The 24,674-nt window shown below is 35.4% G+C and overlaps 1 pseudogene; it reads left to right on the plus strand.

Moving 5' to 3' along the window:
* Positions 1-24,674, plus strand: part of LOC132503408 (mitochondrial fission factor-like) — a 128,974-nt pseudogene that overhangs the window by 42,949 nt on the left and 61,351 nt on the right.

Raw genomic sequence — 24,674 nt, forward strand, 5'->3', positions numbered from 1 at the left:
ACTGCTATCAACATTGGGGTGCATGTATCTTTTCAATTTAGAGTTTTCATTTTTTCTGGATATATGCCCAAGAGTGGGATGGCTGGATCATATGGTAACTCTTTTTTTAGTTTTTTTAAGGAACCTCCATACTGTTTTCCATAGTGGCTGTACAAATTTACATTTGCACCAATAATGAAGAAGTGTTCCCTTTTCTCAACACCCTCTTTAGCATTTATTATTTGTAGTCTTTAATGATGGCCATTCTGACTGGTGTACGGTGATACCTCATTGTAGTTTTGGTTTGCATTTCTCTAATAATTAGCAATGTTAGCATCCTTTCATGTGCCTGTTGGCCATCTGTTTGTCTTCTTTGGAGAAATGTCTATTTAGCTATTCTGCCCATTTTTTGATTAGGTTGTTTGTTTGCTTCTTGTTGTTGTTGTTACTGAGTTGTGTAAGCTATTTGCATATTATCAAAATTGATCCCTTGATAGTCAATATTGTTTGCAAATATTTTCTCCCACTCCATAGATTGCCTTTTTGCTTATGGTTTCCTTTGCTGTGCAAAATCTTATAAATTTGATTAGGTCTCATTTGTTTACTTTTGCTTTTATTTCTTTTTCCTTGGGAGACTGATCTAAGAAAACATTGGTATGATTTATGTCAGAGAACATTTTGCCTATGTTGCTTCTTGGGGTTTTATGGTGTCATGACTTATATTTAATTCTTAAGCTATTTTAAGTTTATTTTTGTATATGGTGTGAGGGAGTGTTCTAACTTTATTGACTTACATGCAGCTGTTCTGCTTTCCCAAGGCCACTTGCTATAGAGATTGTATTTACTTCCTTGTATATTCTTCTTATTTCCTTTGTCAAAGATTAATTGCCTATAGGTGGGTGGGTTTGTTTCTGGGCTCTCTATTCTATTCCATTGACCCATGTGTCTGTTTTTGTGCCAATACCACACAGTTTTGATTACTGTAGCTTTGTAGTATTGTCTGAAGTCAGGGAGTGTTATGCTTCCAGCTTTGTTCTTTTTCCTCAGGATTGCTTTGGCAATTCTGTGTCTTTTGTGGTTCCATATAAATTTTAGGATTATTTGTTGTAGTTCAGTGAAAAGTGTCATGGGTAATTTCATAGGGATTTCATTAAATCTGTAGATTGCTTTTGGTAGTATGGCATTTTAACAAAATTAATATGTCCAATCCAAGAGCATGGGATATCTTTCCATTTCTTTGAATCATCTTCAATTTCTTTTATCAATATTTTATAGTTCTTAGCATATAATTCTTTCACTGCCTTGTCAAGTTTATGCTTAAGTATTTTATTTTTTTGATGCAGTTTTAAAAGGGGATTTTTTTTTTACTTTCCCTTTGGTATTTCATTGTTAGTGTAAAGATATGCAATGGATTTCTGTATGTTAATCTTGTCTCCTGCTAACTTGCTGAATTTGTTTATCAGTTCTAGTAGTTTCTGTGTGGAGTCTTTCAGGTTTTCTATATATAGCATCATGTCATCTGCATATAATGATAATTTTACCTTTTTCCTTCCAATCTGGATAACTTTTATTTATTTTTCTTGTCTTATTTCTGTGGCTAGGAATCAATCATATGTTGAATAGCAGTGGTGAGAATGGGCATCCTTGTCTTGTTCCATATTTTAGAAGGAAGGGTTTCAGCTGGTCACTACTGAGAATTATGTTGGCTATGGGTTTGTCATAAATAACTTTTATTATGTTGAGATATGTTCTCTCTACCCAGTTTGATAAGAGGTTTTATGATGTATGGATGCTGAATTTTATCAAAAACTTTTTCTCCATCTATTGAGATGATCATGTGTGTTTTGTCTTTTCTATTATTAATATGGTGTATTATAGTCCCTGATTTGCATATGTTGAACCATCCTTGTGATCCTGGGATGAATCCAACTTGATCATGGTGTATGATACTTTTTATGTGTTGTTGGATTTGATTTGCTAATATTTTGTTGAGGATTTTTGCATCTATATTCATCAAATAAATTGGCCTATATATTTTTTTGGTAAACAAAAAAGTACTTTTTGGTATTTGTTTTATGTATTTAGGTACTCCTACATTCTGTGCATATATGTTAATGAGTTTAATATCCTCTTTTTGTATTGATCCTTTTATCATTATATAGTTTCCTTCTTTATCTTTCTTTAGGGCTTTTGTTTTAAAGTCTAGCTTGACTGATGAGTATTGCTACCCCCCTTTCTCGTCATTTCCATTTGCATGAAATATCATTTTCCATCACCTTGCTTTCAATCTATGTCTGTCCTTCAACCTAAAGTGAGTATCTTGTAAGAAGCATATTGTGGGCTCTTATTTTATTATCCAATCTGCCACTGTATATCTTTTGGGTTTTTTTTTCAAGATTCTAAGAAAATTATTATATTTATTTTCTTTTTTAATTGAAATACTTTTGATTTACAATGATTCAGGTGTATAGCGATTCAGATTCTTTTGCATTATAGGTCATTAGTTATCTGTGCTATACAGTAGGTCATTGTTGTTTATCTATTTTATATATAGTAGTGTATATCTGTTCATCAGAATTTCCCAATTTATTCCTCCCCTGCCTTTCCCCTCTGGTAATCATGTTAGTTTACTGTCTATGAGTCTATTTCTGTTTTGTAAATAAGTTCGTTTGTAGCATTTTTTTAGGTTCCACATATAAAGTATATCATATAATATTTGTCTTTGTCTGACTTACTTCACTTGGTATGATAATCTCTAGGTCCAACCACTGCAAATGGCATTATTTCATTCTTTTAATGACTGAGTCAGTCATTAAAACAAAGCATGAAATCTTATCTGATGGACACTTAGGTTGCTTGCATATCTTGCCTATTGTAAATAGTGCTGCTATGAACATTAGAGTACATGTATCTTTGTGAACTAAAGGTTCTTTTTCTGGATATATGTCCAGGAATGGGATTGATGGATCATATGGTAACTCAATTTTTAGTTTTTAAAGGAACCTCCATGCTGTTATCCAAAGTGGCTGTAAAAATTTACATTCCCACAAATAGTGTAGGGGGGATCCCTTTTCTTCACACCCTCTCAATAATTTATTATTTGTAAACATTTTGATGATGACCAGATGTGAGGTGGTACCTCATTTTAGTTTCGATTTGCAGTTCTCTAATAATTGGTGATGTTGAGCATCTTTTCATGTGCCTATTGGCTATCTGTATGTCTTCCTTGGAGAAACATCTATGTAGGTCTTCTGTCAATTTTTTGATTGAGTTGTTTGGTTTCTTGATATTGAGCTATATGAGTTGTTTGTATATTTTGGAAAATGAGGCCTTGACATTTGAATTCTTTGCAAATATTTTCTTCCAGTCCATAGGTTGTCTTTTTGTTTATGGTTTCCTTTGCTGTGTAAAAGCGTATAAGTTTGCTTAGGTCCCATTTGTTTATTTTTGCTTTTGTTTCTATTACCTTAGGAGATGGATCCAAACAATATTGGTAAGATTTATGTCAAATTGTGTTCTGCCTATGTTCTCCTCTAGGGCATTTATAGTATCCAGTCTTACCCTTAGATCTTGAAACCATTTTGAGTTTATTTTTGTATATGGTGTTAGAGAATATTCTAATTTCATTCTTTTATATGTAGCTGTCCAGTTTTCCCAGCACCACTTGTTGAAAAGTCTGTCTTTTCTCCATTGTACATTCTTACCTTCTTTGTCATAGATTAATTGACCATAAGTGCATAAGTTTATTTCTGGGCTTTCTGTCTGGATCCATTAACCTATGTGTCTGTTTTTGTGCCAATACCATACTTTTTTGATGACTGTAGCTTTGTAGTGTAGTCTGAAGCCAGGAAGCTTGGTTCCTCCAGCTCTGTTCTTCTTTCTCAAGATTGTTTTGGCTATTAGGGGTCTTTTTGTGTTTCAAAAAATTTTTAACTTTTTTTTTTGTTCCAGGTCTGTGAAAAATGCCATTGGTAATTTGATAGGGATTGCACTGAATCTGTTGTTTGCCCTGGGTAGTATGGTCATTTTAACAATATTGATTCTTCCAATCCAAAAATAGTATATCTTCTCATCTGTTTGTATCATCTTCAATTTATTTCAACATTGTCTTATAGTTTCCAGAGTACAGGTCTTTTGCCTCCTTAGGTTTATTCTTAGGTATTTTTTTTCTTTGTGATACAATGGTAAATGGGATTGTTTCCTTAATTTCTCTTTCTGATATTTCATTGTTAGTGTACAAAAATGCAACACATTTCTGTATATTAATTTTGTATCCAGCAACATTACCAAATTTATTGATGAGCTCTAGTAGTTTTTGTCTACAGTCTTTAGGATTTTCTATTTATAGCATCATGTCATCTGCAAACAGTGACAGTTTTAAGTCTTCCTTTCCAATTTGGATGTATTTTGTTTTTTCTTCTCTGATTACTTAGCTATGGCTTCAAAACTATGCTGAATAAAAATGGTGAGAGTGGGCATCCTTGTCTTGTTCTTGATTTTGCACTGCTTTCAGTTTTTCACCATTTAGTATGATGTTAGCTGTGGGTTTGTAATATATGGCCTTTATTATGTTGAGGTATATTCCCTCTATGCACACTTTCTGCAGAGTTTTTTTTTTATCATAAATGGATATTGACTTCAACCAAAGCTTTTTCTACATTTATTGAGATGATCATACATTTTTATTCTTTAATTTGTTAATGTGGTGTATCACATTGATTTGTGGATACTGAAAATTCCTTGTATCCCTGGGATAAATCCCACTTGATCATGGTGTATGATCATTTTAATGTATTGTTGGAGTGGGCCTGCTAGTACTTTGTTGAGAATTTTTGCATCTATGTTCAACAGTGACATCGGCCTGTAATTTTTTGGATGATATCTTTGCCTCATTTTGGTATCAGGGTGATGCTGGCCTCATAGAATGAGATTGGAAGTTTTCCTTCCTCTGGAATTTCTTGGAATAGTTTCAGAAAGATAGGTGTTAACTTCTCTAAATGTTTGGTAGAATTCACCAGTGAAACCATCTGGTCCTGGACTTGTGTTTGTGGGGAGTTTTTAAATTACTGACTGAGTTTCAGTACTGCTAATGGGTCTGTTCATATTCCCTAGTTCTTCCTGGTTCAATCTTAGGAGATTGCCCTTCTAAACATTTTTTTCCATTTCTTCTAGGTTGTCCATTTTACTGGTGTATAATTACTCATAATGGGCTTTTATGAACCTTTATATTTCTGTGGTGTTGGTTGTAATTTCTCATTTTTCACATCGATTTTATTGATTTGGGCCCTCTCCATATTTTTCTTGATGAGTAGAACTAAAGGTTTATCAGTTGTATTTAGCTTTTCAAAGAATCAGCTTTTAGTTTCATTGTCCCTTTCTATTTTTTTTTAGTCTCTATTTTATTTATTTATGCTCTGAAATCATGATTTCTTTCCTTCTACTACCTGTGGGTTTTGTTTTTTCTTCTTTCTCTAGTTGCTTTAGGCATAAGGTGGTTTATTTGAGACTTTTCTTGTTTCCCGAGGTAAGCTTATATCACTATAAACTTCCCTCTTAGAACTGCTTTCACTTCATCCCATAGGTTTTGAATCATCGTGTTTTCCTTTTCACTTGTCTCTAAGTAACCTTAAAATTTCTTCTTTGATTTCTTCAGTGATTAATTTGTTGTTTAGTAGCATATTGTTTAGCCTCCACATGTTTGTGTTTTTTGCAGTGTTTTTGTTGTTGTTGTTTTTGTTTTTGTTTTAGCTAATTTCTAGCCTCATAACATTGTGGGCAGAAATGATGCTTGACATGATTTAATTTTTCTTAAATATACCAATTCTTGTTTTATGGCTTAGCATGTGATCTATACTGGAGAATGTTCCATGTGCACTTGAAAAGAATGTGTATTCTGCTGCTTTTCAGATAGAATTTTCTACAAATTTTAATTAAGTCCATTTGGTCTAATGTATTATTTAAGGGCTGTATTTCCTTATTGATTTTCTGTCTGAATTACCTGTCCATTGATGTAAGTGTGGTGTTATATTCCCCTACTATTTTTGTGTTACTACTGATTTCTTCTTTTATGTCTGTTAATGTTTGTCTCACATATTGAGGTAATCATATGTTGGGTGTATGTATGTTTGCAATTGTTACATCTTCTTCTTGGGTTTAACCCTTGATCATTATGTAGTGTCCTTTTTTTTGTATCTTGTGACAGTCTTTATTTTAAATTCTATTTTATCTGATAAAAGTATTGCTTCTCTGGCTTTCTATTGACTTGCATTTGTGAAGAATATCTTTTTCACTTTCAGTCTGTATGTGTCTCTAGATCTAAAATGAATCTCTTGTAGGCAAGATATATCCATGTTTTATTTTTGTGTCCATTCAGTCAGTCTGTGTCCTTTGGTTGGTGCATTTAGTCCCTTTACATTTAAGGTAATTACCAATATGTAGGTTCTTATTGCCATTTTGTTCATTATTTTGGATTTATTTCTGTAGGTCTTTTTATTTCCCCTTTCTCCTTTTTTTCTCTTCCCTTGTGATTTGATGACTATCTTTAGTGTTATGTTTGGACACTTTTTGTGTGTGTGTGTGTATCTATTATAGATTCTGGTTTGCAGTTACTAGCAGGCTTTTGTATAGCAGTCTATATGTATGCATGAGTGTTTTAAGTTCCTGATCTCTTAAGGTCAAATCTATTTTAAATACCCTGCTTTTGTACTCTCCTCCCTTCATTATTACTGTTTTTGATCTCATATTTTACATCTAACTGTTTTTGTATCCCTTAACTGCTTATTGTGGATACAGATGATTTTACTACTTTTGTCTTTAAACCTCCCTACTAGCGTTGTGTGGGTGATTTTCTAACTTTACTGTATGTTTTCCTTCACCAGTGAGTTTTCTCATTCTTTAATTTTTTTTTCCCTAGGTGCAGCCCTTACATTTTCACCTAGAAAAATTCCTTTAACACTTGTTGTAAAGGTGGTTTGGTTGTCCTGAATTCTTTTAGCTTTTGCTTGTCTTAAAGTTGTTGATTTCTCCATCAAATCTGAATGAGACACTTGCTGAGTAGAGTAATCTTAGTTGTAGGTCTTTCTCTTTCATCAATTTTAATATATTTTGCCACTCCCTTCTGTACTGCAGAGTTTCTGCTGAAAAAATCAGCTGATTGCCTTATCGGAATTCCCTCATATGTTCTTTGTTGCTTTTCCCTTGCTGCTTTTAGTATTCTCTCTTTATCTTTAATTTTTGTCATTTTGATTACAATGTATCTCAGTGTGTTCCTCTTCGGGTTAATCCTGTATGGGACTCTGCACTGTATGAACTTAGGTGACTATTTCCTTTCCCAGGTTAGAGAGGTTTTCATTTATTATTTCTTCAAGTATTCCTCAGGCCCTTTCTCTCTCTCTTCTCTTTTTGGGACCCTATAATGCAAATATTAACATGCTTGATGTTGTCCCAGAGGTCTCTTAAACTGTCTTCATTTCTTTTCAGTCTTTTTTCCTTTTTCTGTTCAGTGGCAGTGATTTCCATATTCTGTCTTCCAGCTCGCTGATTCATTCTTCTGAATCCTTTATTCTACTATTGATTGATTTTTAGTGTATTTTTCCTTTCAGCTATTGTATTCTTCATTTCTGTTTATTTGTTCTTGATATTTTCTAGCTCTGTTAAAAACTTCTAACTTCTCACTCCTTGCATCCATCCTCCTCCTGAGTTCTTTGATCATCTTTACCGTCATTACTCTAAACTCTTTCTCCAGTAGATTGCCTATCTCCACTTCACTTAGTTCTTCTTCTTGTTTTTATCTTAGTTCTTCAAGTTTTTATCTTGTTCCTTAATCTGGAACATATTACTCTGCTGTCTCATTTTGTCTAAGTTGCTATTTGTATTTTTATGTATGTGGTAGGTTAATTACATGTCTCGACCTTGGAGAAGTGACCTTCTGTAAGAGGTGTTCTATGCAGCTCAGCAGTGTACTCCTCTTTCATTTCCCAAGCTATATGCTCTAGGGTTCCCCCTAAGAGGTCTGCATGGGTCCTTCTGTTATGGTGGGCTATGTGGGCAGTCTGGTAGGCTTGGTTGGCTGCTAATCTGGTTGACTACCATGCCCTGCCTTCTGCTCATTCTGCTGGCTGCTCTTAAGCACAGACTGGTCACAAGGTGGCTGGTTGTGGAATCCTAGGTGACCCTGGGGCTAGTGCTAGCTGACTGGTGAGCAGAGTCAGCATCCCAAAGACTCTGGGACTGTTGCCCATCCACTGGCAGGTGAAGCCAAATCCTGGGGTTAGTGCTGGTCTACTGGAAGGCAGAGCTGGTTCCTGGAATCTGGCTGTAGGCCCAGGGATCCAAGAGCTCATTTCAGGTTGTTGGTTGTGGGGAGTTCCTAATACAGTTATGTATGGAGTTTGGGGTGTGCAGAAGGTTGCATTGGCCTGCTAGTCGGCCGGACCAGGGCCCAGCTGGTCCCGGGGTAGGGTCTGGCCTGTATTGTGAGATCTTAGTATTTTTGCTTCTAGTGTATATCCCCTGGTGTTTAAGCTGGTCTAGAGGCCTGTGCAGGCATCCAGGCAAGAGGGGCCTGTGCCTGTCCATGGGTGGGTGGAGCTGGGTCTTGGCCCTCTTGTGGGCTGGGCTATGCCTAGGGGTATGTTCAGAAGTGGCTCTGGGCTCTTTAATATTTAGGCAGCTATCTGCTCATGGGCGGGACTGTGTCCCTTCCCAGTTAGTTTGGCCTGAGGCATCCCAGCACTGGAGTGTACAAGCTATTAGTGTGACCAGGTCTTGGTGTTAATGATCCAAGATGTCAGCTACTAGGATTGTTCATGTGTCTGAATGTTCCCCTGTATGACTGACGTCAATATCTATATCCCCAGGGTGACCCACAGCCGCCCCCTACCTCTCCCAGAGACTCTCAAAGACCAACAGGTAGGTCTGGCCCAGGTTCCTATCAAATTACTGCTTTTGCCCTAGGACCCAGTGCATTTGGTATTTTGTGTGTGTCCTTTATGTGTGAAGTCTCTATTTCCTGCAGTACTGTGGGGTTCCTGCAATTAACTCTGTTGGCCTTCAAAGCCAAATACTCTGCAGGCTCTGTGTCTCAGTGCCAGACTCCCAGGCTGGGGAGGCTGACGTGGGGCTCAGAACTCACTCTTGTGGGAGAACCTCTGCAACATCATTATTCTCCAGTTTGTGTGTTGCCCACCTGGGGGACATAGGATTTAGTTATATTGTGAGTGCACCCCTCTTACCCATCTTGTTGTGACTCCTTTTTATGTCCTTAGTTGTAGAAGATATTTTCTGATAGGTCCCAGTCTTTTTAATTGATGGTTGTTCTGCAGACTTGTAATTTTGGTGTGTTCCTGAAAGGAGGCAAATTCAGTGTCTTTATGTTCTGTCATCTTAGCTGCTCCTTCCACTCTATGTCTTTTGATCCATTGACACTGAAGATGATTATTGATAGACATGTATTTATCACCATTTTAAACCTTGTTTTCCAGTTGATTTTGTATCTCTTCTTTCTTCCTTTCTTTTTCTTTTTCTTTTTGTGGTTTGATGGTTTTCTTTTGCATTATGCTTGAGTTCTCTTCTTTTTGGTTTTGTGAATCTATTATATATTTTTGATTTGTGGTTACCATATTTTTCAAGTATGTTAAACCATTACTATATCTACTTGCTTTAGAATGGTAGTCATATAAAAATCAAACACATTCTTAAAAAATCTACTTTTTCTTATTCTTTTCCCCCACATTTTATGATTTTAATGTCCTATTGTACATCTTCATGTTTATCCTTTTGCTGATAATTGTAGTTATCATTGCTTTCACAAATTTTTCTTTTTTAATCTGTGTACTGGCTTATTTAAGGTGGTTACTTTCCAATTGTTATATTCTCTTTCATATAGGATCTACCTTCTTTTCTATTTAAAGAAGAAATTTCTTTTGGAATAGGTTTAGTATTGCTGTATTCTTTTAGTTTTTGCTTCTCTGAGAAATTCTTTATCTCCCCTTCTATTCTATATGATAATCTTGCTTGGTAAAGTATCCTAGGTTGCAGGTTTTTCTCTTTCAGGACTTTGAATATATCTTGCCATTTCCTTCTGGCCTGCAACATTTCTGTAAAGAAATCAGCTGATAGCCTTATGGGGGGTCTCTTGTGATTAACTCCTTGTTTTTCTCTTGCTGCCTTTAGAATCCTCCCTTTAACTTTTGCCTTTAGAATCCTCTCTTTAACTTTTGCCATTTTTATTATATGTCTTGGTGTAGGTCTATTTGGGTTCATATTGTTTGGGACCCTCTGTGCTTCCTGTTCCTGGATATCTGCTTCCTTCTTTAGGTTTGGGAACTTTTTAGCCATAATTTCTTCAAAAACATTTTTGATCCCTTTTTTTCTTTCTTTTCCCTATGGGTTCCATATCATGTATAAATTGGCACAATTTATATTATCCCATAGTTCTTGTATATTGCTTTCATTTTTTTTCCTATTTGTCCTTTTGTCTGCTATCCTGATTGAGTGATTTCCATTATTCTATCTTCCAGATCATTTATTTTTTCTGCATTATTTAGTTTCCTATTTATTGCTTTTAGCTCAGGTTGTATCTCAGCAAATGAGTTTTCTAATTTTGATTGGCTTCTCTTTGTAGTTTCTATTCTTTGGTACAGTGATCTGTATTTCTATCAATAGCCTTTCTTAATTCCTTCAGTATTTTTATTACCTTCATTTTAAACTCAAGGTCTGATAGACAGTAGATGTCTGTTTTATTCTTTTAATTGAGAGTGGTTCCTCTTCTTCATTCTACTTATGACTCTGAATTTAGGAGAAACAGTTATCTACTGTGGGGCCTCCTCCTTGCTCTGTAGTTGTCACAGCCTTGCCAGGGCAGGGACTGCTCCCTAGATGTTGAGTGGAAAGCCCCGGATCCTGTTCTAAGCTAAGGTCTGAGGTAGGCAGGACTGGAGCACTCCTGCTTGAAGAGGAGCCACTGAATATTTCTCCACAGGAGCTGTCCACCAGGTAGTGTGCTCTGTGGTGTCACCTGTAACCTGTTGTGCATCCTCACAAAGTACACTATTGTTGGCACTTCCTTCAGCCCCCATCTCAGCTGTGGGAACATTGGCAATAGGACCAGATGTCCTTCAGGTGCTGTGTTCAGAAATCCACCACAGCAGATTCGTTGAAGCCTGGCACCCAAACCTGCTTTAGCTGTGCACCTGGGCCCACTGTAGGAGCTATGGGAATCAGCTCAGAGCCCAGCCTTGCCTTCACATGTGCACACCCACAAAGCCCACCTCTGCTAAATTTGTACCTGCCACAACCACAGGAACACCAGTAACCTGCTTGAATCTCATTCAGATGTTGTGCTCACAAACCCTCTGATGGTATAAATCTGAAGTCACACTGCCACTGGGAGTCAGCTCAGATTATAGCTCTGCATCTGTGTGTGGACAACCCACTGGCACTTGCACTCTCCCAGAGCTCACAGAGGCAGAGGAATGTCCACTGTGAGCACACTGAGAATTAAGCTGCTTTGTCATGCATTAACAATGGGGCTTTGGTGGCAGATCTGACCTCCGAAGGTGTATATCCCTAGTTGGGGCTAGGACCACAGTCTAGACCCTTCAGGCCATCTCCACGCAGACAACCCCAGTCCTCTCACTGGGTCTATCCACTGAAGCCTGAGTTTCAGCACCCAGTCCCTGTGTGCACCCGCAGATGCACATCCCAGGCTGGTTAGTGCAGCAAGGTGGCCAGGGCCATCCATGCTGTTCTCTGTTCTTCCTGCAAGCTTGTTGCTGCACTCTTCTCTGAGCCTCTGATGATCCCTGTCACTTCTGGCCTCCCATCTGGTGAAGGGGCTTCCCAGGTTGAGGGAACCTTTCCTCTTTCACAGCTCCCTCCTAGGGGTGCTGGTCCCATCATGAATCCTTTTTATGTCTTTTGTCCTACTCAATTACATGGTGATCTTTCTTGCAGCTTTGGTTGTATGAGATCTTCTTCCAGGCTTCAGTAGTTATTTTGTAAGAACTGTTCCACATGTAGATCTATTTTTGATGTATTTGTGGGAGGAGGTGAGCTCCATGTCCTTGTATTCTGCTATCTTGATCTCTAACCCCGTAAGTCTACTGTTTTATTCTTCTCCATATCCATTCTGATATTTAGTTCATGTATTTTAATTTTCTATGTGGCTTTTTGTTCTGTTTTATCTATAAATTATTTTGTAAATTATATAAAATTCTTTTTGAGAATTATGTAGGCTGTAATTTTTTGAAGTGGTACAATGATTCATGTTTCTATTTTCACAATGAACTGTGTTGAACAGGGTAGCCAGATAGATGGTAACTGGAGTAGGAAACACTTCTCGCATTTTATACAAAATATAATTTTTGTTTAACCTATTAATTAAAATAAGTAGGAAAGGATAAAAGTTATGTGTATAAATATGAGTGGATAATTGCTAATTTGCAATAACAAGTAGAAAGTGCTACAGATTAGAAAAAGTATGTTTTTGCATCATAAAAATAAATTGAGATATTATTGTATTTTCAGTCCTCTGAGATAAAGACTTTGGTCAGTAGATTGTGAAAGAGAAAGAACATGACCAATGTTATCTTTGCTTAGGAATCAAAAGCAAATTTCTGTGATTGAGAATGGTAGGTAAAGGGCTGCAGCATTGTTAAAGAAGAAAGAAAAATGAAGGAAATGACAAAAGTCAATGCCATGGACATTTGTCATATATAATAAAAATCATTCACATAATTCCATATGCCAGTGCTAACAAGTCACCAACACTCATTTTGTGATTTAATGCTTAGAGAATCAGTCAAGAAAAACATCTACTTTGTTATCAAAAAGACATGCACATCACCATTAGAACAGTGGGGAAAGAAGCTCTGAGATGTCAGAAGTCCACTTTGATTTTTATGACAATTACTGTATGATCATTCACATTATTTTATTATCATTTACACTGGCTGAAAATTAAAGGTGAGATCATATTCTTCAGGATATATTGTCACAAGCCTAATGGCTAAATTAAATATGTTCCCATTAATATAAAAACATGTCATGTGGAAACATTTATATTAAGGAAGTCTAATTTTCTCATTTTGTGGAACACTTTGGTTAGATATTCCTAGAACTTCCTGGAACTATTATTTCTAAGGGAAATTTATAAGAAGGAATCATAGTTTCAATGAAAATCAAATGCTGATGTCCTAGAAAAATGAAAATGTATCAAATAAAGTGAGATGAATATTAAAGGTCACATCTAAGGCCTCTAAAAATATTTTTGTGCTGCTGCAAAATAGTGATGTCCCAGTTTTTACATAACTTCCACATTAACAACACAGGTTCTGTACATGAAATTTGCAGACACTTTGACAATTTAGGCATTTGTAGACCTCAAGACCTGATGACAATTTAAACAAATTTTTTCTCAGTTGATATTTATATTATATATATTTGTTTTCAACATTCATTATTTTGACTACATTTTATAATTTTACACAGGAACCATTTTCATATTATTTTATTTATGTATATATTTTACTGAATAAAACTGTTAGAAACAGTTTGCATAAATACTACAGAATTTCTGCTCCTGGCAATGGAAGAATATCTTATCTGAGAACAACTCTCTCAGAGAAAATTACTAGAAAATCTATATTTGAACAAACATATCAAGATCGTCTAATTGAAGCTCAGAAGACAGCAAAAATGTGAGGCACCAAGATTGAAGAATGAATAGAAGCCTAGACAAGTTCTGCCTTTTCCCTTGAGCTACTTGTTTCAATTCTAAAATAGGTGCTGAAAGGCAAAAAGAGTCAGAGCTTTTTACAGTCTTATGGGCTAGGCCAAAGAATTAGAGTTCCATATATAATGTAGAGGGCAAAGATAACTCTTAAGGCATTGGAAGAAATAGGCCTTGGTGGTAAAGATAAACGGACAATAATGCAGTGATCAACAAACCCGCCAATCTTCTCAATCCCTAATTGCTTAGTTTTCTGTGACTAATTTACCTCCAAAAAGTGAAAAGAGTAAACTCCTTATGAAGGAAAGTAACATAATTATGAGACTAAAATCACCATGATGTTTTAAAAACTAAATATCTGGTATTTAACTAAGATATGTAAAAATAATAAGAATTGATAAGAAAAAAATAGAAAAATCAAATGATTGTGATGGGAGCAAAGATATTGTGATGGGATATCCAGATATTGGAACTGTCATATATAAACTTTCAAGTAAATGTGATTGATATGGTTAAGGTTTTTAAGTGACAAGATGTAGGATTTCAGGGAAAAAAAGATAAAAACAAGGAATCAATGTAAATATTACAACTGGGAAACCAAAGCTAACATTACAAAACAAAATGGATTTATATGACAGATTAGACAAATTAGAGGAATATTTGAATTGTATTATATGTCAAAAAATTTCAGAATGAAGCACCAAAACAATGAAATAATGTGTCAAAGAAGACTTCCTTTTTCAACTCTGACATTTTAAAGACCTCACTCCTGTCCTTACAGAAGTAAAGCATTGAACAAAGAAAAAGTCAATTACTTTTTTTTAGACCATCAAAAAACTGAGGGTGCAAAGGCAAATTGTCACCCCAAATCTGGAAGGAACAGGGACATTCAGAGAGTCACAGCCAAGATTTGATTACGTAGAGCAAAAACTACTGGAACTACAAACTGGTAGAAACACTAACATGGTCATTTTGATGAATGCTGGACATTGGAACCCTATCAGGTTCCCAGAGTAAAGATCCAGAATGACCTTGTGACACTGACAAAGAAACCATAAAAATAAACGTTACAACATATACCCAGAATATTCTCTATTAAAAGGCTTTCTCACCTCTGGGACAACATTAAACACATGAACATTCGCATTATAGGGGTCCGAGGAGAAGAGCAAGAGAAAGGACCTGAGAAAATATTTGAAGAGATAATAGCTGAAAACTTCCCTAACATGGGAAATGAAACATTCACCCAAGTCCAGGAAATGCAGAGAGTCCCAGGCAGGATAAACCCAAGAAGGAACACACTGAGACACATCTAGAGGCAAGAAAATTATGAATGGAAAACGTAAAGGCAAACATACAGTAAAAGCAGGAAATCATCCACACACAAATAAGTTATATAAACCAGCAATTGTAAGAAGAGGAGAGTACAAATACAGGATATTGGAAATGCATTTAAAATTAAAAGACTGTCAACTTGAAACAATCTTGTTAATATATAAACTGCTATATCAAGACCTCATGGTAACCACAAACTGCAAATCTACAAGACATACAAGCACAAAAAGGATAAGGAATCCAAACACAACAGCAAAGTTAGCCATCAAATCACAAGAGAGGAAGGGAAGAAAAAAGACCTAAAAAAAAATCCAAAACAACAAAAAAATGGCAATAAGAGCATACACATTGATAATTACCTTGAACATAAATGAATTATATGCTCCAAACAAAAGACATAGATTGGCTGAATGGATGCAAAAAACAAGACCTGTATATATGCTGTGTACATGAGACCCACTTCAGAGCTAGGGACATATACAGACTGTAAGTGAGGAGATGGAAAAAGGTATTCCATGCAAATAGAAATTAAAAGAAAGCTGGAGTAGCAATATTCATATTAGACAAAATAGACTTTAATGATCAAGGGATCAATCCAAGAAGATATAACAATTGTAAATATATGTACCCAACATAGGAGTACCTCAATATAAAAGACAAATGCTAACAACCATAAAAGGAGAAATTGACAGTAACACAATATTAGTAGTGGACTTAATACCACACTTTCATCAATGGAAAGATCATCCAGATAGAAAATCAGTAAGGAAATACCAGCCTTAAATGACATATTAGACAAGATGGACTTAATTGATATTTATAGAGCATTCAATCCAAATGTAGCAAATACACCTTCTTTTCAAGTGCACATGGAACATTCTCCAGGATTGATCACATGCTATGCCACAAAGGGAGCCTCAGTAAATTTAAGAAAATTGAAATCATATCAAGCATCTTTTCCAACCACAATGCTATGAGATTAGAAATCAACTACAGGAAAATTAAAAAAAAATGCATAAAACACAAACACGTGGAGACTAAACAATATGCTACTAAACAACCAATGGATCACTTAAGAAATCAAAGAGGAAATCAAAAAATACCTAGAGACAGATGAAAACAAAAGCACAACATTCCAAAACCTATGGGATGCAGCAAAAACAGTCCTAAAAGGGACGTTTATAGCAATACAGTCTTACCTCAGGAAGAAAGAAAAATCCCAAATAAACAACCTAAATTTACACCTAAAGCAACTAGAGAAAGAACAAACAAAACCCAAAGTTAGTAGAAGGATAGTAGAAGAAATCATAAAGATCAGAGCAGAAATAAATGAAACAGAGACATAGAAAACAATAACAAAGATCAATGAAACTAAAAGCTGGTTCTTTAAAAAGATAAACAAAATTGATAAACCTTAGCCAGACTCATCAAGAATAAAAAGAAGAGTGCTCAAACCAATACACTTAGAAATGAAAAAGAAGAAGTTACAATGGACACCACAGAAATACAAGGAGCATAAGACACTACTACAAACAACTATATGCCAATAAAGTGGACAACCTAGATAAAATGGACAAATTCTTAGATGAAAGGTACAATTTTCCAAGATTGAACCAGGAAGAATTAGAAAATATAAACAGACCAATCACAAGCATGGAAAATGAAACTGTAATTAAAAATCTTCCAACAAACAAAAGTCCAGGACCTGATGGCTTCACAGGAGAATTTTTTCAAACATTTAGAGATCTTTTCTTCTGAAACTACTCCAAAAAATTGCAGAGAAAGAAACACTCCCAAACTCATTCTATGAGGCCCCCATCACCCTGATACCGAAACCAGAAATCACACACAAAAAAAATTACAGGCTAGTATCACTGATGAACATAGACACAAAAATCCTCAACAAAATACTAGCAAACCAAATCCAACAGTACACTAAAAAGATCACACACCATGAACAAGTGGGGTTTATCCCAGTAATGCAAGGATTTTTCAATACCTGCAAATCAATCAGTATGAGACACCACATTAACAAATTGAGGAATAAAAATCATGATCACCTCAAGAGGTGCAGAAAAAGATTTTGACAAAATCCACTACCAATTTATGATGAAAACTCTCTAGAAAGTGGGCCTAGAAAGAACATAACTCAACATAATTAAGGCCATATATGACAAAGCTACAGCCACCATCATATTCAACATTGAAAAGCTGAAAGCATTTCCTCTAATATCAGGAACAAGAAAAGGATGTCCACTCTTGCCACTTTTATAAACATAGTTTTGGAAATCCTAGCCATGGCAGTCAGAGAAGAAAAAGACATAAAAGGAATCCAAATTTGAAAAGAAGAATTTAAACTGTCACTATTTGCAGATGACATGATACTATACATAGAAAATTCTAAAGATGCTACCAGAAAATTATAAGAGCTCATCAATGAATGGTAAAGTTGCAGGATATAAAATTAATACACAGAAATCTGTTGCATTTCTATACACTAAAAATGAAAGATTAGAAATAGATATTCAAGAAAGAATCCCATTTACCATCACATCAAAAAGAATAAAATACCTAGGGATAAACCTACCTAAGGAGGCAAAAGACCTATACTCTGAAAACTATAAGACACCATGAAAGAAATCGAAGATGTTACAAACAGATGGTGAGATATACCATGTTCTTGGATTGGAAGAATCAATATTATTAAAATGACTATACTACCCAAGGCAATCTATAGATTCACTGAAATCCCTATCAAATTAGCAATGGCATTTTTCACAGAACTAGAACAAAAAATCTTAAAATTTGTATGGAGACACAAAAGACCCTGAATAGCCAAAGCAATCTTGAGAAAGAAATACAGAGCTGGAGGAATCAGGCTCTCTGACTCCAGACTATACTACAAAGTTATAGTAATCAAAAGAGTATGGTACTGGCATGAAAATGAAAATATAGATCAATGGACCGGGATAGAAAGCCCAGAAATAAACCCACACACCATGGTCAATTAATCTATGACACAGGAAGCAAGAATATACAATAAAGAGTCTCTTCAATAAGTGGTGCTGGGAAAACTGGACAGCTACATGTAAAAGAATGAAATTAGAACATTCTCTAACACCATACACAAAAATAAACACAAAATAGATTAAAGACTTAAATGTAAGACTGATACTATAAAACTCTTAGAGGAAAACATAGCCAGAACATACTTTGACATAAATTACAGCAATAACTTTTTCGATCTTTCTCCCAAAGTAATGGTAATAAAAACAGAAATAAACAAATGAGACCTAATTAAACTCAACAGCTTTTGCACAGTAAAGGAAACCATAAACAACATGAAAAGACAACACACAGAATGGGAGAAATATTTGCAAACAATGTGACTGACGAAGGATTAATCTCCAAATTTTACATACAGATCATGCAGCTCAATATCAAAAAAACAAACAACCCAATCAAAAAAATGGGTGGGAGATCTAAATAGACATTTATCCAAAGAAGACATACAGATGGCCAACAGGCACATGAAAAGATGTTCAACATCACTAATTATTAGAGAAATGCAAATCAAAACTACAGTGAGAGGGCTTCCCTGGTGGCACAGTGGTTGAGAGTCCACCTGCCGATGCAGGGGACACGGGCTCATGCTCTGGTCCGAGAAGATCCCACATGCCACGGAACAGCTAGGCCTGTGAGCCATGGCCGCTAATCCTGTGCGTCTGGAGCCTGTGCTCCGCAATGGGAGAGGCCATAACAGTGAGAGGCCTGCATACCACAAAAAAAAAAAAAAAAAAAATGCGTGTCAGATAGATCATCCACACAGAAAATCAATAAGGAAACATAGACCTAAATGACACGTTAGACCAGATGGACTTAATTGGTATTTACAGAGCATTCCATCTGAAAGCAGCAGAATATACATACTTTTCAAGTGCACCTGCAACATTCTCCAGGATAGATCACAGGCTAAGCTACAAAGCAACCCTCAGAAAATTTAACAAAACTGAAATCACATCAAACATCTTTTCTGATGACAATGCTATGAGGCTAGAAGTCAATTACAAGAAAAAAAACTGCAGAAAACACAAACATGTAGCTAAACAATATGTTACTAAACAACCAATGGATCACTGAATAAATCAAAGAGGAAATCAAAAAATACCTAGAGACAAATAAAAATGAAAATATGATGATCCAAAACCAGTGGGATGCTGCAAAAGCCATTCTACGAGGAAAGTTTATTGTGATACAAGCTTACCTCAGGAAACAAAAAATAATCTCAAATAAAGCACCTTATGCCCAAAGCAACTAGAGAAAAAAGAACAAACAAAACCCAAAGTTAGTAGAAGGAATTAAATCATAAAAATCAGAGCAGAAATAAATGAAATAGAGACAACAAAAAAAATCAGTGAAAGTATAATCTGGTTCTTTGAAAACATTAAAAAAAATTGATAAACCTTTAGCCAGACTCATCAAGAAAAAAAGGGAGAAGGCCCAAATCAATAAAATCAGAAATGAGGGCTTCCTTGGTGGTGCAGTGGTTAAGAATCCACCTGCCAATGCAGGGGCACGTATTGGATCCCTGGTCCGGGAATATCCCACGTGCTGTGGAGCAACTAAGTCCATGCACCACAACTACTGAGCCTTCACTCTAGAGCCCATAAGCCACAACTACTGAGCACACACACAACAACTACTGAAGCCCATGCACCTATAGCCCATGCTCTGCAACAAGAGAAGCCACCGCAATGAGAAGCCCGCGCACCACAATGAAGAGTAGCCTCCGCTAGCTGCAACTAGAGAAAGCCCACACACAGCAACAAAGACTCAACGCAGCCAAAAATAAATAAATAACATAAATAATTTTTTTTAAAAAAGAAATGAAAAAGGAGTTAGAACCAACACCACAGAAATACAAAGGATTGTAAGAAACTACTACAAACAACTATACGCTAATAAAATGGACAACGTAAAAGAAATGGACAAATTCTAACAAAAATACAATCTCCCAAGACTGAACCAGCAAGAAATAGAAAATATGAACAGACAAATTACCAGTACTCTAATTGAAATGGTAATTTAAAAATTTCCAACAAACAAAAGTCCAGTACCAGAAAGCTTCAGAGAAGAATTCTATCAAACATTTAGAGAAGAGTTAGCACATATCCTTCTAAAACTATTTCAACAAATTGCAGAGGAAGGAATACTTCTGAACTCATTCTATGAGGCCATCATTGACCTGATGCCAAAGCCAAAGACAACACAAAAAAAAAGAAAATTATAGGCCAAGATCACTGATGAACATAGACACAAAAATCCTCAACAAAATACTAGCAAACTGAATCCACCAATACATTAAGAGGATCATACACCGTGAGCAAGTGGGATTTATCCCAGGGATGCAAGGATTTTTCAATGTCAACAAATCAATCAATGTAATACACAACATTAACAAATTGAAGAACAAAAACCATATGATCATCTCAATAGATGTAGAAAAATCTTTTGATGAAATTCACCATCAAATTATGACAAAAACTCTCCAGAAATTGGTCATTGAGGGAACATACCTCAACATGATAAAGGTCACATATGACAAACCCACAGCTAACGTCATACTTAATGGTGGAAAGCTGAAAGCATTTCCTCTAAGATAAGGGTCAAGACAAGTGGGCCCACTCTCGCCATTTTTATTCAACATAGTTTTGGAATTCCTAGCCACAGCAATCATTGAAGAAAAACAAATAAAAGGAATCCAAATTGGAAAGGAAGAATTAAAACTGTCACTGTTCACAGATGACATGATGCTATACATAGGAAATCCTAAAGATGCTACCAGAAAATTACTAGAGTACATCAATGATTTTGGTAAAATTGCTAGATACAAAATTAATATACCAAAATCTGTTGCATTTCTATATGCTAATAATGAAATATCAGAAAGAGAAATTAAGGAAGTAATCCTATTTACCACTGCATCAAAAAGGATAAAATACCTAGGAATAAACCTACCTAAGGAGGCAAAAGACCTGCATTCTGAAAATTTTGACACTGATGAAAGAAATCGAAGATGACACAAACAGATAGAAATATATACTGCATTCTTGGACTGGAAGAATGAATATTGTCAAAATGACTACAGTATCCAAGGCATTACAGATTCAGTGCAATCCCTGTCAAATTACCAGTGGAATTTTTCACAGAACTTGAATTAAAAGTTTGTATGGAAACATAAAAGACTCCTAAAAGCCAAAACAATTTTGAGAAAGAAGAACAGAGCTGGAGGAATCAGGCTCTCTGACTTTAGACTATACTACAAAGCTACAGTAATCAAAACAGTATGGTATGGGCACAAAGATAAATATATAGGTCAATGGAACAGGATAGAAAGCCTAGAAATAAACCCACACATGTGTGATCAATTAATCTACAACAAAGGAGGCCATAATATGAATGGAGAAAAGACAGTCTCTTCAATAAGAGAAAACTGGACAACTGCATGCAGAAGAATGAAATTAGGTCATTCTTTAACACAAGACACAAAAATAAACTCAAAATGGATTAAAGACCTAAATGTAAGACTGACCAGATATTATAAAACTCCTAGAGGAAAACACAGGCAGAACAGTCTTTGACATAAATCACAGCAATATTTTTTTGGATCCATCTACTAAAGTAATGAAAATAAAAATAAAAATAAACAAATGGAATCTAATTAAACTTAAAAGCTTTTGCACATCAAAGGAAACAATAAAAAACCAAAAAGACAGCCTAAGGAAAAGGAGAAAATATTTGCAAATGAAACTGTCAAGGGATTAATTTCCAAAATATACAAACAGCTCATACAGCTTAATATAAAAAAAAAAACTCAAACAACCTAATAAAAAATGGGCAGAAGACCTAAATAGACATTTCTCCAAAGAAGATACACACATGGCCAACAGGTACATGAAAAGATGCTCAACATCGCTAATTGTTAGAGAAATGCAAATCAAAACTACAGTGAGGTATCACCTCACACCAGTTAGAATGGCCATGATAAAAAGTCTACAAATAATAAATGCTGGAGACAGTGTGGAGAAAAAGGAACCCTTGTACACTGTTGGTGGGAATGTAAATTGGTGCAGCTACTCTGGAAAACAGTATGGAGGTTCCTTAAGAACTAAAAATAGATTTACCATATGATCCTGCAGTCCCACTCCTGAGCATACATCCAAAGAAAACCAGAATTCAAAAAGATACCTCCACCACAATGTTCATTACAGTTCTATTTACAATAGTCAAGATACAGAAGCAACCTAAATGTCCAGGTGAATGGATAAAGAAGATATGATATGATATATATATATATATGTATATATATAATGGAATATTACTCAGCCATAAAAAAGAATGAAATAATGCCATTTGTGGCAACATGGATAGACCTAAAGATATCATATTAAGTCAAGTAAGTCAGAGACAGAAAAATATCATATGATATCACTTATAGGTGGAATCTAAGAAAAAAATGATACAAATGAACTTATTTAGAAAACAGAACTAGACTCACAGACATATTAAACAAACTTATGGTTACCAAAAGGGACGGTAGCATAGGGGGAGAGATAAATTAGGATATGGGATTAACATATAAACACTACTATATATAAAATAAACAACAAGGACCTACTGAATAGCATAGGAAACCGTATTCAATATCTTGTAACAACCTACAATGGAAAAAAATCTGAATCACTATGCTGTACACCTGAAGCTAACAAAACATTATAAATTAACTATACTTCAATTTAAAAAATGGTTCAAAAAGATGTATATATACATCTCAAATATAATCTAAAAATGATTTTAAATTACTCTCATTTTGATACTTCATTATTTTGAGACCTATATTTATTGCTACACATATAAGTATTCAGTCATACCTGTAGGAAAACTTCACAATTCCAAGAAAGTACAACAATGATAGACTCAGATGATCATTAATCTGTGACAATTCAAAAATCCTAGTTGCTATCATCAATCCATAAAACAAAGTCAATGCAATAAATGTAGAGCTGCGATTAGCTTACTTTTTTTTTTTTTTTGCGGTACGTGGGCCTCTCACTGTTGTGGCCTCTCCCATTGTGGAGCACAGGCTCCGGACGTGCAGGCCCAGCGGCCATGGCTCACGGGCCCAGCCGCTCCGCGGCATGTGGGATCCTCCTGGACCAGGGCACGAACCTGTGTCCCATGCATCGGCAGGCGGACTCCCAACCACTGCGCCACCAGGGAAGCCCTAGCTTACTTATTTTTAACTCCCTCTGTCCAGCTTGATCTCAACTTGGGAGATTTAGTTGAAGGAATATTAAGTTTGCATGAAGTTATATCTCTAGTTCGGCCATCCAAAAATATGACTTTTGTTGATAATTTAAATGTTTGAGCATGTTTATCTAAAACAAATAGACTGGCAATTATTTCTTCAGCAAAAAAATGTGTTTTCTCAGAATCAGAAAAGAATTGCAACTTTGAGGGGTCATTAACAATGGTGAGCCAAGTGCAAGTGTCCAGCAGAAATAAAGAGAAGAACTCTTACAGAGCGGAGAGGGCATTTGGGAGGGCTATAGTAAACAAAGAGTCCATGTTTTTTCTCTGGGTTGTGACAGTCTCTCATTGGCTGACTTGCCGGGAAATTGAAGTTTCTGTTAATTAATTTTTTACAAGCACTTGTAGGATTAACTAAGCATCTTCAGTAACTCAAGTACATTTGGGATGCTATTATCAAATTACTGTCTCAAGTCATTTATGTTTCACTGAAAATATAATTTAGAACATAGTTTTATTTCTAATTAATGCCATTCTTTCTCATAATAATGCATGCTTATAATTTTAAATTTAATTTTATACCTGACATGAAACAGTATTGAACAATATCAAGGGAATTTAAGGCAATATATATTTCCTTTCATTATTGAAGATATTTAGAAATACTAATAAAGGATAAAATAAACCAATTAACAGAAACATTAATGTTTCATGAATCCAAATTAATTTCCATCTATTTTATAGATATTTGGGTTTAGATTCATTGGATGACATAACATTAGAAATTATTAACAACTTTTTTTAAAGTTTCTTTCTTTCTTTCTTTCTTTCTTTTTATTTATTTATTTTTTTGTGGTACGTGGGCCTCTCACTGTTGTGGCCTCTCCCATTGCGGAGCACAGGCTCCAGACGTGCAGGCTCAGCGGCCATGGCTCACGGGCCCAGCCACTCTGCAGCATGTGGGATCCTCCCGGACTGGGGCATGAACCCGTGTCCCCAGCATCGGCAGGTGGACTCTCAACCACTGCGCCACCAGAGGAGCCCTGAAAGTTTATTTTTGCTTTATCTTATAAACTTGTTTCTAGAATATTATACTTGGATAAAATATAAAAAACTTGAGAAACTAATGAAAGATAACTTTATAATTGCTAAAATTAGCAAATTTATAATAGTTAATGTATTATATTATATATTCAGTATTATGTAATATATATTAAATATTATATGTATACAGTTTAAAATTTATATATATATATATATATATATATATATATATATATATGATTGGTTTCTTTTTTAATGCCTTGGAATGTTACAA

Source organism: Mesoplodon densirostris, chromosome 2 (genome assembly GCF_025265405.1).
Source record: "Mesoplodon densirostris isolate mMesDen1 chromosome 2, mMesDen1 primary haplotype, whole genome shotgun sequence".
Lineage (NCBI taxonomy): Eukaryota > Metazoa > Chordata > Mammalia > Artiodactyla > Ziphiidae > Mesoplodon > Mesoplodon densirostris.